An 11,022-nucleotide genomic window follows, 5' to 3' on the forward strand; every position below is an offset into this window, starting at 1 on the left:
GCAATTACTGAGCTGAATATTATTTCTAGGAGGACAGATATCATTATAATTTCAGTCACTTCTGAACAGAGGACTAAGGGTTCATTGCAGACAGTATAATAGATATTCCTCGACCATGCTGAAGCAATTGGTCTCTGTCTTTCTGTGATACAATGCAATCACTATGAGTGTTTAAATTTCTTTTGTTTCTTCTTGTTTCCTGAAGGATTCTCTGTCTGCAGCACTCTACTCACACTTAATGTTTATACATTCTTCACTGCTTGGATACCTGGAATCCATTTTAGGATAACAGAGCTCTTGCAATCAACTCACATCAGACCACCCAGACAGTTCCTCCTTTTTTTCTCCTCGAAGCTGCATCTTTCCTGATTATCAGTTTGGTTAGAGCCCTCCAGGCTGTATTTCATCAGAGGAACTGTCATACTTTCAGATTATTTTTAGATGTCATTCAGATGACATTTTCTTACCTTTATATTTTACTAAAGAAGAATGCTTATATAATAATTCTTTGTGTATTTGGAGCTGATTTAGCTTGTAATTTGCTAATTTATTCCTAAGATATCTTGAAAAATGATAGTATATACAACGTTGTTTCTGACTTTATAGGTGAAGACTTGTGCATGAATAATGAAAACCACCTAGAGTGAACTATAATTTATTTTGCTGTGATTTATAGTCAAATGTTCAATTTCCACAATAATTTGAAGTAACTTCCATGCAGTTCTAATACATTTACAAGCTGTATATGAAACATTTTTATGTGATTATATTCTTACAGATTTGCCTTAATATCTGTGATTGCATGACAGAGGCATTTCAGGAAATATTTTTTGTAGTTTAACTTACATGGTTTGCCATCTCCAGACTTTTTTGCTAATAGACTAATCCATTTAAAATCTACAATTACAGCACTTGGTCTAGATTAAGTTGAAATACTCACCAAACTCATGATATAAAATCTTTTTTTCACAGTGTTTAACAGTGTGCAGATGACTGAAAAGCAATTCTAAAATGTGGACACTGCTTACCTACAGTGTGTATCTCTCTCCCCCCACAAATATATATAAATAAGGAATAAGTGGTTATGGTATCATATATTGGATTAATGCCAGCGGTAGAGTAAGTGAGTGTGGATTCATAATTAGTTCTGCAGCGGCAAAAATTGTTCAGTGGACAAATGTGTTACCTAATTGAGATTGCTTTATTATTAAGTACATTATTTGTTATATTGTAATTCATTTGCTCCTGGATCTTCAAAAGGCCTCATTCTGTTAAATTCTGAATTGATTTACGCATTTAAGTTAAAAAATAGAGTTGGGAGATGAATTTTTCATTTCAAAAAAGTCCTAGAATAATATTCTCTTCTTCACTGTGAGAAAAAATGGCAAACAAACCAGAAAAGTTCAGTGATTCAGAATTCTTATCTATTCTCTCTCTATCAAGTTTAATTTTCTCATTAAAAAAAAAAAAAAAGAAAAAATAAACTATTTGTGGTTTAGACCTCCTTTTAGAAATATCACACCTGTTTATTTTGTCTATTTAAAAAAAAATAAAACAAACAAACAACTTTTTAAGGAATATAAAGGGGGGTTTATATGTTCCTGTCCTTCTGTGTTTATTGAGAGAATATAATACTTGATTTGTCATTTTAGGTGGAGAAATATTTTTTCTAGTATACATGGAAAAGGATAAGTGCTTTATTATAAGTACTAAAGGTATGTAGTGTGTAGTAAATGTTATTGGAATTAATATGGTATTATCTATGTAAAATATCATTTACACTTATTTCTCAGAAACAATAATGGATAGGAATTAGCTGATAAAAGTAATCAGAGGTCAAAGTACATAAATCCATGGAACTATAGGATTAAAACTAAGTGGAAACATGAAAAAAAAAATTATGAGACAAATATGAGAATGAATGAAAAAAAAATTGCTGATACTGTTAGAGGCAGCAAAAAAATATTGAGGTAGATATTTTATATGTGCAACATAGAGCAGTCTTTTGGGACACCGTAATGAAATAGAATAAGCAGTCATGAAAAGCTTTGTGACTCTGTGGGTATATTTTCAGCAGGTAGTGAAATTCCATAGATCATTAATCAGTCATTAATGGAAAAGATTGAAATATCTTCACTTTAACAGATGCTAGAATAGATGAGGGAAGAAGTCTTCTCTGATGACTCAGCTAAGTATCATTGCTTTGATTCTTCTGAGTGCATCTTATATCCTTCAAGGCTTATTAACCACCTCATCATGAGCTGAAACAGTTTCTAATACTATAGCATGATTTGTGCTGCCTGAAACACAACTTTAAATTGTGATGTCCATTGAAATGTGTGTTAAAGTGGAACTAGAAGACAATGAACCCCCTGAGAGACTTTTCATTGGTTTTTGCATCCTTCAGACTGGATATGGGCTTATCTCTGAGCAGAGAATATGCTCTTACAATAGCACCATTACCATAAAGGAAGCATGGCCCAGAACTCAGAGAATAAGTTTAGGCTTCAATTGCCACAAATTCCACTCCTTATTTTTCCACTAGCTTTCAGTGTTTCAGTTTTTTATAGAGAAGGAGATGGTGACCCACTCCCACACTGTCACTGCTGGTTCTGGAGCTCCACACTGTTTCATAGGTGTACAAACTTTTCTCCATGGCAAAGTTAGCATGGTCTATACTGTTTCAGGTTAAAACTCAAGTGGAAGAGGAAGCGTCTGAAAAATTTACATTGCCTGAGTACTGGACATCTTTTCAAAGGAAAATGGCCAAGATAGAGTCCTGATCACACCAGTAGTGCATTTGTCAATCAGCTGGAATGTAATGGTTGCTTGTAACATATCCAAAATGAGACAGCTTCTGTCATATAGAAAATGTGCCTTCATGTCATGTGACTCCAACAGATATTCATATCCTCTGGACTGATGTGGGTCTAGCTGAAAGGGTTGGTGCCTTTGAATACCACAATAGATGGAGTTCAAAATTCGTTTTGATGATGTTCTTTCTGTCAAGGAAAGAGGTGGGAATACAAGCTCATTTTTTTTCTCATGTTGCCTTTTGCTTCACTTAAGCATGTGGGTACCTCTCCCATTTGCTGGCTGTTGCAACTCCAACCCCTAACTCCACCTGGGCATCGAACTGGAAATCCTAATAGTCCTAACACTGTGACTGGACAGTCTCAGACATCTTAGTCTTATGGTAGTAGTGAAATGTTTTTGGTAACTTATTACTGTACAGGCAACTTCAGCAACATTTGTTAACACAAGACAGTGAAATCAAAGCTAAGTTTAGTACACCTGAAAGACATACTTTTATTCTTAGAGTTTAAGTGTTGGCTTCCAAGAGCTAAGGAAAAAACCAATAAATAAGTGTTCATATGAGCCTGTGATAAACATAGGTATAAATTGAATTACCGCTTGTTAATTTTAGGGCAATCTACCCACATAGAGCTCCGAAAATTAACTTCCAAGATGCTCAGTTAACATTTATTGCAAAAAAACAGCAAGCAGAAAAATAGAAAAAAATCCTCATTGTTCTACTGACAAGTTGTCAATCAAGTCAAAACTCGATAGTTTCATATAAGCCCATCTAAAAAGAAAAATCCAAAAGAATTTTTATATATATAACATATAAGGAAGTCGCTAAAGACTGACTGGAGTGTCTCTGCAGCACCTAAATTCAGCTGTATAAACTGCTGCTGCCAGATGCATTTTTATCACAGCTATAATTTTAAAGCAATGAATAAATCCAGTTTCAATCTGTTTGACAGGAAAATAGATTTACTATAACAGAGTAGCTGGTCAAATATAGTTCCAAATGAAACTTTCACTTTAGCTGATTTGTCAATAATTATAAAATTACTGATTAGTATGAGATGTGAGCTGGCTGGATCCCCTGAGTGCCTGGTTCTAAAAAAAAATTCATCATACTTTTGACAGCCTACCTGGAGACTAATGAAAGGTTCACACAGATACAGCACTCTATGATTGCAAGCAAAACACATAACAGCAATTATGGAATAGATCATCTAGCTTTTATAATAGCAACCATGTTCCACATGATCTTCCTTGCTGGTTATTTGAAGACCCACAGTGTAGGTTATTTATTAGGCATGGGTATTCCATGGTCTCATTTCCTTTTAAACCACACAATTTTTTTTCATTCATTTCAATGGATTTAAATGCTACCTTTAATAACAGAGGTGACTAATGTGATCACCTTTGTCGTCACTGATTTTATTCCTCCTCGGCTGGTAGTGACAAATGCTTTCATAATTAAATTGACTGGAATGCCATTTGTAATAAACCAGTATGATGTGAGAAATCAGCCAAATAAGACTTCTGAAGGTTTCCTCAATTGCTGAAGTTTTGTTTTCTCCTTCCTTATCCCTGTCTGTCTCCCAGCCTTCCCCCAGTCCATGCTCCTGCTCCTCACCTTTCCATGCACATAAACTCATGTCATGCCTCAGGAGAAGGTTAGGTGCACCTTAGTAGTGAGTCAAGGTGACAGAAACCTGAAAATCAAGGAGTTAGTCTTGTTAGTGAGTGCACCTTTCAGAGGCACTCTGATCTAATATTTGTTTTTTTTTATGGGGAAGACAAACACAGTTCCTTATTTTCAATCTATTTTTTTCCTGCTCAGGCTGCTGGATGTATTGAAATCCTATCCAAAACTCCTCACTTTCCAGAGTTAGTATGTAGAGCAGTGACATCTCAGAATTTCAGTTCTAGGAACTATTCCCAAATTCTGTTGCAGTTTTCCTCTTTCCTTCCTAAAGTAAAACGGGTAATAAACTATATTTAAATATATGCTTCTCCTGTCTCTATTGCTGGTGTCAGATAAAAGATTGATATTTTCAAATACGAGATATTATCTCATTTTCCTTTTCCTGTCTTTCTCTTTATCTTTTTTCTTTTTTTTCCTTTTGTTTCTTTCTTCCTTTTTTTCTTTTTCTTCCTTCTTTTTCATTTTTCTTTTCCTTCTTTTTTTGTCTTTCTCTTTTCTCTTTCTTTTTTTTTTCCTCTTATTTTAAATCTTCATCTGCTTAATATCATCTTAAAAGATTTTTTATTCACCTTTCACTATACTTTTACTACTTCTTTTGTCTATGGCATTTCAACAGACTTCCTTTTTCAATTTTTTAATATGGTTTTACATCATAAAAGCTCAGCAGAAAACTTTTCATCAAATGTTTCATGATATACAAATCCAGAAATACAAAACTATTTCTGATCTCATTTTGAGCTCCATTTTGCTGAAAAAATATTGAGAGATCTTTTTCTGAATCTTTTTGAATAAATTGCTTATTTTAAAATATTGTGGCTAGCACAGACCTTTCCTGTGAGAATTCTTTCTCTCTTCTTCCTGTGTTTTTATAAACAAAGATAAAGTTTGGATGTTATTAAAACAGTTTCTCAAGATATGCACAGTTCAGGACTGGCAAATCAGGCCTAGGGGGAGGTTTCGAACTGACCAATCTGGGTGACCTTTGAAAAGTCTATATAAGTTGGAATTAAATAATAGAAGTTCTTCTTGATGCTACACTTAGAATCTGGACTTCTTCTCTCTGCTAGCAGTTCAACAGCGACAAAATATCTGTGATTTTCCTAGAACTTTTAAAGTTCATAGAATTGTCTTCTATAAAATAATCCCATTATAAAATTCATTATTCCATTTATAGAATTTATAATATTTTTTTACTATTCCTTGCCAAGACAGAGGAAAATAATACACTTCAATTATCAGTACTTCTCCCTCCTCCATCTCCCATGAAATCTTCTTCCTAAACAGAATAATAGTTTTTGCTTTGTATTTTCCTCTTACTTTTCATGCATTCATTCATTTGGTAATTTCCTCACTGCATCACAAGTCCCTCTGAATATTTTGGTTTGTCATCTGATTTGCTCCTTCAGTGTTACCAAAGCACTGACTAGGAAATCTAAACATCCAACATCCATCTAGACCCCGAAATATAGATGGATGTCTTAATATAAAACTTTACCTCAGCCCAGGGGCTTGAGCATAGGTTTTTAATTCTGTTTGAGTTGCCAGCTGGGCAGTTAGTACAGACATCCTCCACAGTTAGCAAATATGACACAGGAATCATATGGGAATGTTTCCACCTGGAGCAGCAGCTGGAAGCCATGCAGTAAGCCCAGAGCATGCCAAAGGTCACAAGGCATCTATCCATATGCAGAGTGCTGAGTCAAGTCCCTTGTCACTACCATCACTTGGGCAGGTTCAATTGCCTAAACTTGTGCCTCTGGCCATTTAAAAGAGTCTAAGGTATGTCACCTGGCTTCCATCTGCCAGCACAGGAAATACACATGTCCATAGATATTCAGTCTTTTTTATCTTCACAACTGAGAAGTAGCCCATTACTCCAATCTGTGACAAAGGAGATAAATAAAAGACTTCACTTCTGCAACTATTACTTCAAAAGCAGACTCTCACCACGTAGCACTGAAAGATGCATTTTTACTTTACTGTGAATGTTAAGTAAATTACATTAAAAGTAGAAAATCTTCCTGAAGGATTGGAGCAGCCTTCAACTTCTTTTAGTTACAGAGTCCGATAACAATAAAACATTGCTCTTCAGAGTCAGTGCCTCATTGTATTTATTACTTGACAATTCTTTGTTCAGGACTGCATCCTTTCTGCCATTCTCTACACTGAGTAGGCCAAGACACTGACTGCACACGTATTTAGCAATTATTCCCTATCCAGCAATGCTTTGTAATCTCTCAGCCCTTACACTGCAAACTGTTGTGTCATTTTCAGAACCTTGAGTACAGAATCAATTTATGGTTGTTGAAAAATGATCTGAACTCATATCCAGAGGAGATAAGTAAAACTAATAAGTGTTACCCTGCATGGAAGGGAGTGAGGTACATTTTTGGATGGCATAGATGTTTCCATTATATTCATTAACTCTTGCAAAGAGGGTTTTCAGCTGTGAAGGGAATACACATTTTGTCTGCTGAGATCCTAATTTTATTTGTGTACACACAACTATCTAAAGTCTGCACAGATGCATGTATACTTATTCATTCCTCTGATTATATATCCAAGCATAGAGTTGGATGTTTAAAAGCTGAGGTTTCTTGCTCTGGGGACACGGCAGGACCTGGAAACCTCACAAAACGAGGTCTATCGTGGTGTGTACCTCCACGGGAGTCCAGGCCACAGAAATTCTGCAGGAAACGTGGTGAGACAAAGGAACGTACTGGACTACATCTTCGGTCTGCCAGGGAAGTTTAGTAGGGGTCTTCGGGTCAGTTGCAGGGAAGGAGAAGGGGGAGGAGAAGGAGGAAGGGGGTAGGGGGGCTGGCAGGCTCAAAGATAGTGACCCTGGGCTCACGCCAGCATCGGCTTATAAGGGAAGGGAAGGGAAGGGGGGAGGGATTGGCGCTCTGAGAGCCAATCCCGGGAAGTCTGAAGGGAAGACAGGCAGGGGAACACACCAATAAGGCAGGATGCATATTTCAAAAAGAACGACCAACATACAGAGCAGAGGAACAAAGGAAAAACCTTGTGGAAATCTGAAAAACCACATTGCTACAAAAAGCAGCAAGAAACTATGGATAAAAACACGTACAAAATTAATTAGTATTTGATCATGAAGTACTGAAAACTTTAGTAAACACCATTAGCAACTGCCTGAGAACTCAGTTTTTATTGTAATGAGAAAAATTTTATTTTTCACATAGTTGAGGACAAAATCTTTAATATTTCAGATATCATAACATATAGAAAACAATTTGAAAAAAAAACCTCAAATAAATGAAAGCCAGAAAACCAATCAACTTTTTTATAAAGTTAGCATATTTTAATTTAATGAAAGGCAAATAGATGACTAAAGATTTTTAACCTTTGGAGTTAATAATACTACCAATGAATAGAAAGGAAATTACATCATTTACTAAATGACTGAATTGCAGCAAAGCTGTGATACTATTAATTATAGACACATTTTAATTCCCAGACACATTGATAGGAGAAGAGGTAATAAAGAAAAAAACAAATACTGACACCATAATTCAATGATAGGAGTCAAATTCCAAGGCATAGTGGGTAAACTTGTTTTTGCAGAAATATACACATCATTAGAACAAGAACCAAGTTTATATTTTGCTTACATTTCCAGTGGGCTATCCTTGGCTAGAAGCAATACTCCCACTCAGCTGCTCACTGATTCCCCCTCCCTCTTTGGCAGAACAAAAAAGAATAAATAAGAATAACAGAAATTAAAAAAAACTCATGGGTTGAGATAAAACCAGTGTTTGTTTACTAATTTCTGCCATGGGCAAAGGAGACTTGATTTGGGGAACATTGACAAATAAAATAAATAAATATTAATTATTGATTCAGATAAGAGGAAAGCAAAATGGGGAGGTTGCAGGCAAGCAGACAGTCCTTTCTCTCTGCTCCCACTTTTTCCATCCCATTTTCCCTCTGCTCCAACGTGTGCTTTCCACAGCCTGCAGTGTCTATCTTCTCCATTGTGTGGATCTTTGCAAGGGCTGCCAGGAATGCCTCCTCCTGCACAGAGATCCTGCTGCTTCTCCTCTGGCCTTGGCCTTGGTATTCCCTCTGCTCTTTCTTACTCTCTTAGTTTCCTCTTGCTCTGCCTTTGAAGAGAACTTGCCCTCACAGACCAACTTCCCCTTCAGCCCTTCACTCACAGCACCTCACCAGCTGCTGTCAATTCAGAATTTTTAAGAAATTGTTCTTACAAAGATACTGCATGCAAATAAAATTTTGTTGACAGGCATTCTTTTTACCATGGAAATTAAATCTAAATCTAAATTCTTCATGCAAATTCTACTTAAAAATTTTTTGACATTTATAACTCTAACTTTCCTCTGATACTATGAACCTGCTGCTATATTTCTATGCTCATAATAAAATAACCAATATAATTGTCTTTTAGCAATTGGTAATTCACTGTGACGACAGAAATATTGCAGATGAATAGACAGATAAAGAAGAAAAAATAAAGAAGAAAAAATAGGGAAACTAAAGCACACTATCTGACCTCTGTAAGTCTTTTTTTTTTCCCCCCTACCAAATATGGCTGTATCACCATTGCACCAGGCTAAAACTAAGTAGTTTTTTCTTGTGTGATGAAAGAAATTACTGAAGAGAGAAACTGCTGTATACTAGCCATAACCTCCCCATTTTTGTTTCCCGTTTCTTGAATCAATGATTACCATAATTTAATTTTAATATTTTTTAAATCTCATTTAAAGAGATTACCCCATTTTTTTGAGCATCCCATGGTTCTTTAGGACTAGCCCCAGCATAAATGGGTACTGACATAGTATTTTAATACTGTAATGGAATATTTCTGGTGAAAATTATGATTAGTACCTATTCTTGCTCAGATCAAACAGAACTATTCAGTGTAAGGATTCCAGTGGGTCACAGCTTCTGATATACAAGCCATCACTGCAGGAGTGTAGCTCATTTGTCAGTGATTGCTTTGTCATATGCAAAAGAGAGTTACTGGCAAATCAGGAAAACAAGATTTATTATTAGCTACTTTTGTGGTCCACCTACAATTATGGTATGTGACTATGGAATGATCTATAGGAATCACTGTTTTTAAGAAAACATTAAAGAATTTATTTGAGGAATTATAATACTTAATCACAGCTTTCAGATGTTACATTCAAACTTCCAGGTTTTGTCCCATCTCATTTGCCAATTCCATCTGTCTTGGGATTCAGTGCTGTAGTACAATACTTCTCTTAACCTTTAAAAATTACACAAGAAATATAGGGAGGAAAAAATCAGTATATAATTATTATTTCCAGAAAATATTTTCATAGGTGCATAAAACTGACTTAAGGTATTTTAATATAAAATTTAAGTGCACAGCTTCAGAGAATATCACTGTCATCATAATCAAAATATCTTCATAACTAGAAGATTTTGGTCTACCAGCTAAGTGCAAAATATTAACACAAAAGCTATTTCTACCTATTTGATGTTTCTAATTATTTGGGTTACATAGACAATAACATATATATTTTCATGGAGGCCTCATATGTGTTGTAGAACCTGCTCCTTTCTTCGTAACTTGCAGTATAGCTTGCTTTAGTCAGAAGCAGACTAGGCTCACGTGTCTACTGGTGACAATAACTGGTGTAAGGGCAAGTAACTTACACCAAATTCCTAATCCTTTTACTTCTTAACTTGGCCTTGATGCCTTCTCAGTATCACTGATAAACACTCTGAAAAGTGGAGGTTTTTTTGAAATAAAAAGTTCTCAGTAAATTGGTACAGACGGCTCTATCAGAACCTAATTATGGCTGTGGAGCCGGAAAATAGATTGCATTTCCCATACATTATTAATGTTCTTCAAATCCTCATTTGTCATGTTCAAGGTTATGTAGAGATGACATTCAAGGAACCCAAACTTCTTGCTAAACTCATTTCAACAATCCAAGTCCTTTATAGGAGCAACTTAGGCTCTTGGATAATATTAAAACTGGAACACCATTCTCATGGGACTGTACAGAAACCATAAGGTCGTAAGGGAATTATTGATGATGAAAATTAAGTTCAGCACCACAAGAAATAATTTAATTAACAGACTCTCACTTATATATGGCTTAAGAAAATGTGTATATAAAGAAATAATTTGGTTTGTAGGACAAGATGATGTTTACTGCATGAACATGTTACCAATTAGGCACATTAAGACCTGCAGCTAATACAGAGGAACATGACTAGAAGGTGATACAAAATATAATAGTAAATGAACATTGATACTGAAAATTTTTAGTAGAAAAAAACACACTTCAGTTGGAAACCATAAAATATAGGTGCAATTTTTGCCACTAGAAGTACAGGGGACATTTTATAAAGCAACCTAAAACCAGACAGTACTTGCTTATTCAAGTACTCCTAAGATAAGCTTTGTACGAGTAAAGTTTTAGGCTTTCAGTGTTCTGACACTCAAAAAATAACTTTGAATACAAAAGTCAAATGAAATTATGTGATATTTTCATAGTATC

General features: G+C 35.3%; 1 long non-coding RNA gene across 2 annotated transcripts; it reads right to left on the minus strand.

Moving 5' to 3' along the window:
* Window positions 1-669: 669 nt before the first annotated feature.
* On the minus strand, window positions 670-7,317 carry LOC146440009 (uncharacterized). 2 transcript variants are annotated; one of them, XR_014851333.1, is made up of 3 exons: window positions 7,164-7,317; window positions 4,433-4,511; window positions 670-3,002 (listed from the first exon to the last, which is right to left on the minus strand). It is a non-coding gene; the product is annotated as an uncharacterized LOC146440009 (long non-coding RNA). The 2 variants fall into 2 exon arrangements; XR_014851334.1 differs by having other exon boundaries at window positions 670-3,586.
* Window positions 7,318-11,022: the final 3,705 nt, after the last annotated feature.

This window comes from Lichenostomus cassidix, chromosome 3 (genome assembly GCF_008360975.1).
Source record: "Lichenostomus cassidix isolate B80296 chromosome 3, HeHo_3.0, whole genome shotgun sequence".
In the NCBI taxonomy this organism is placed as follows: Eukaryota; Metazoa; Chordata; class Aves; order Passeriformes; family Meliphagidae; genus Lichenostomus; species Lichenostomus cassidix.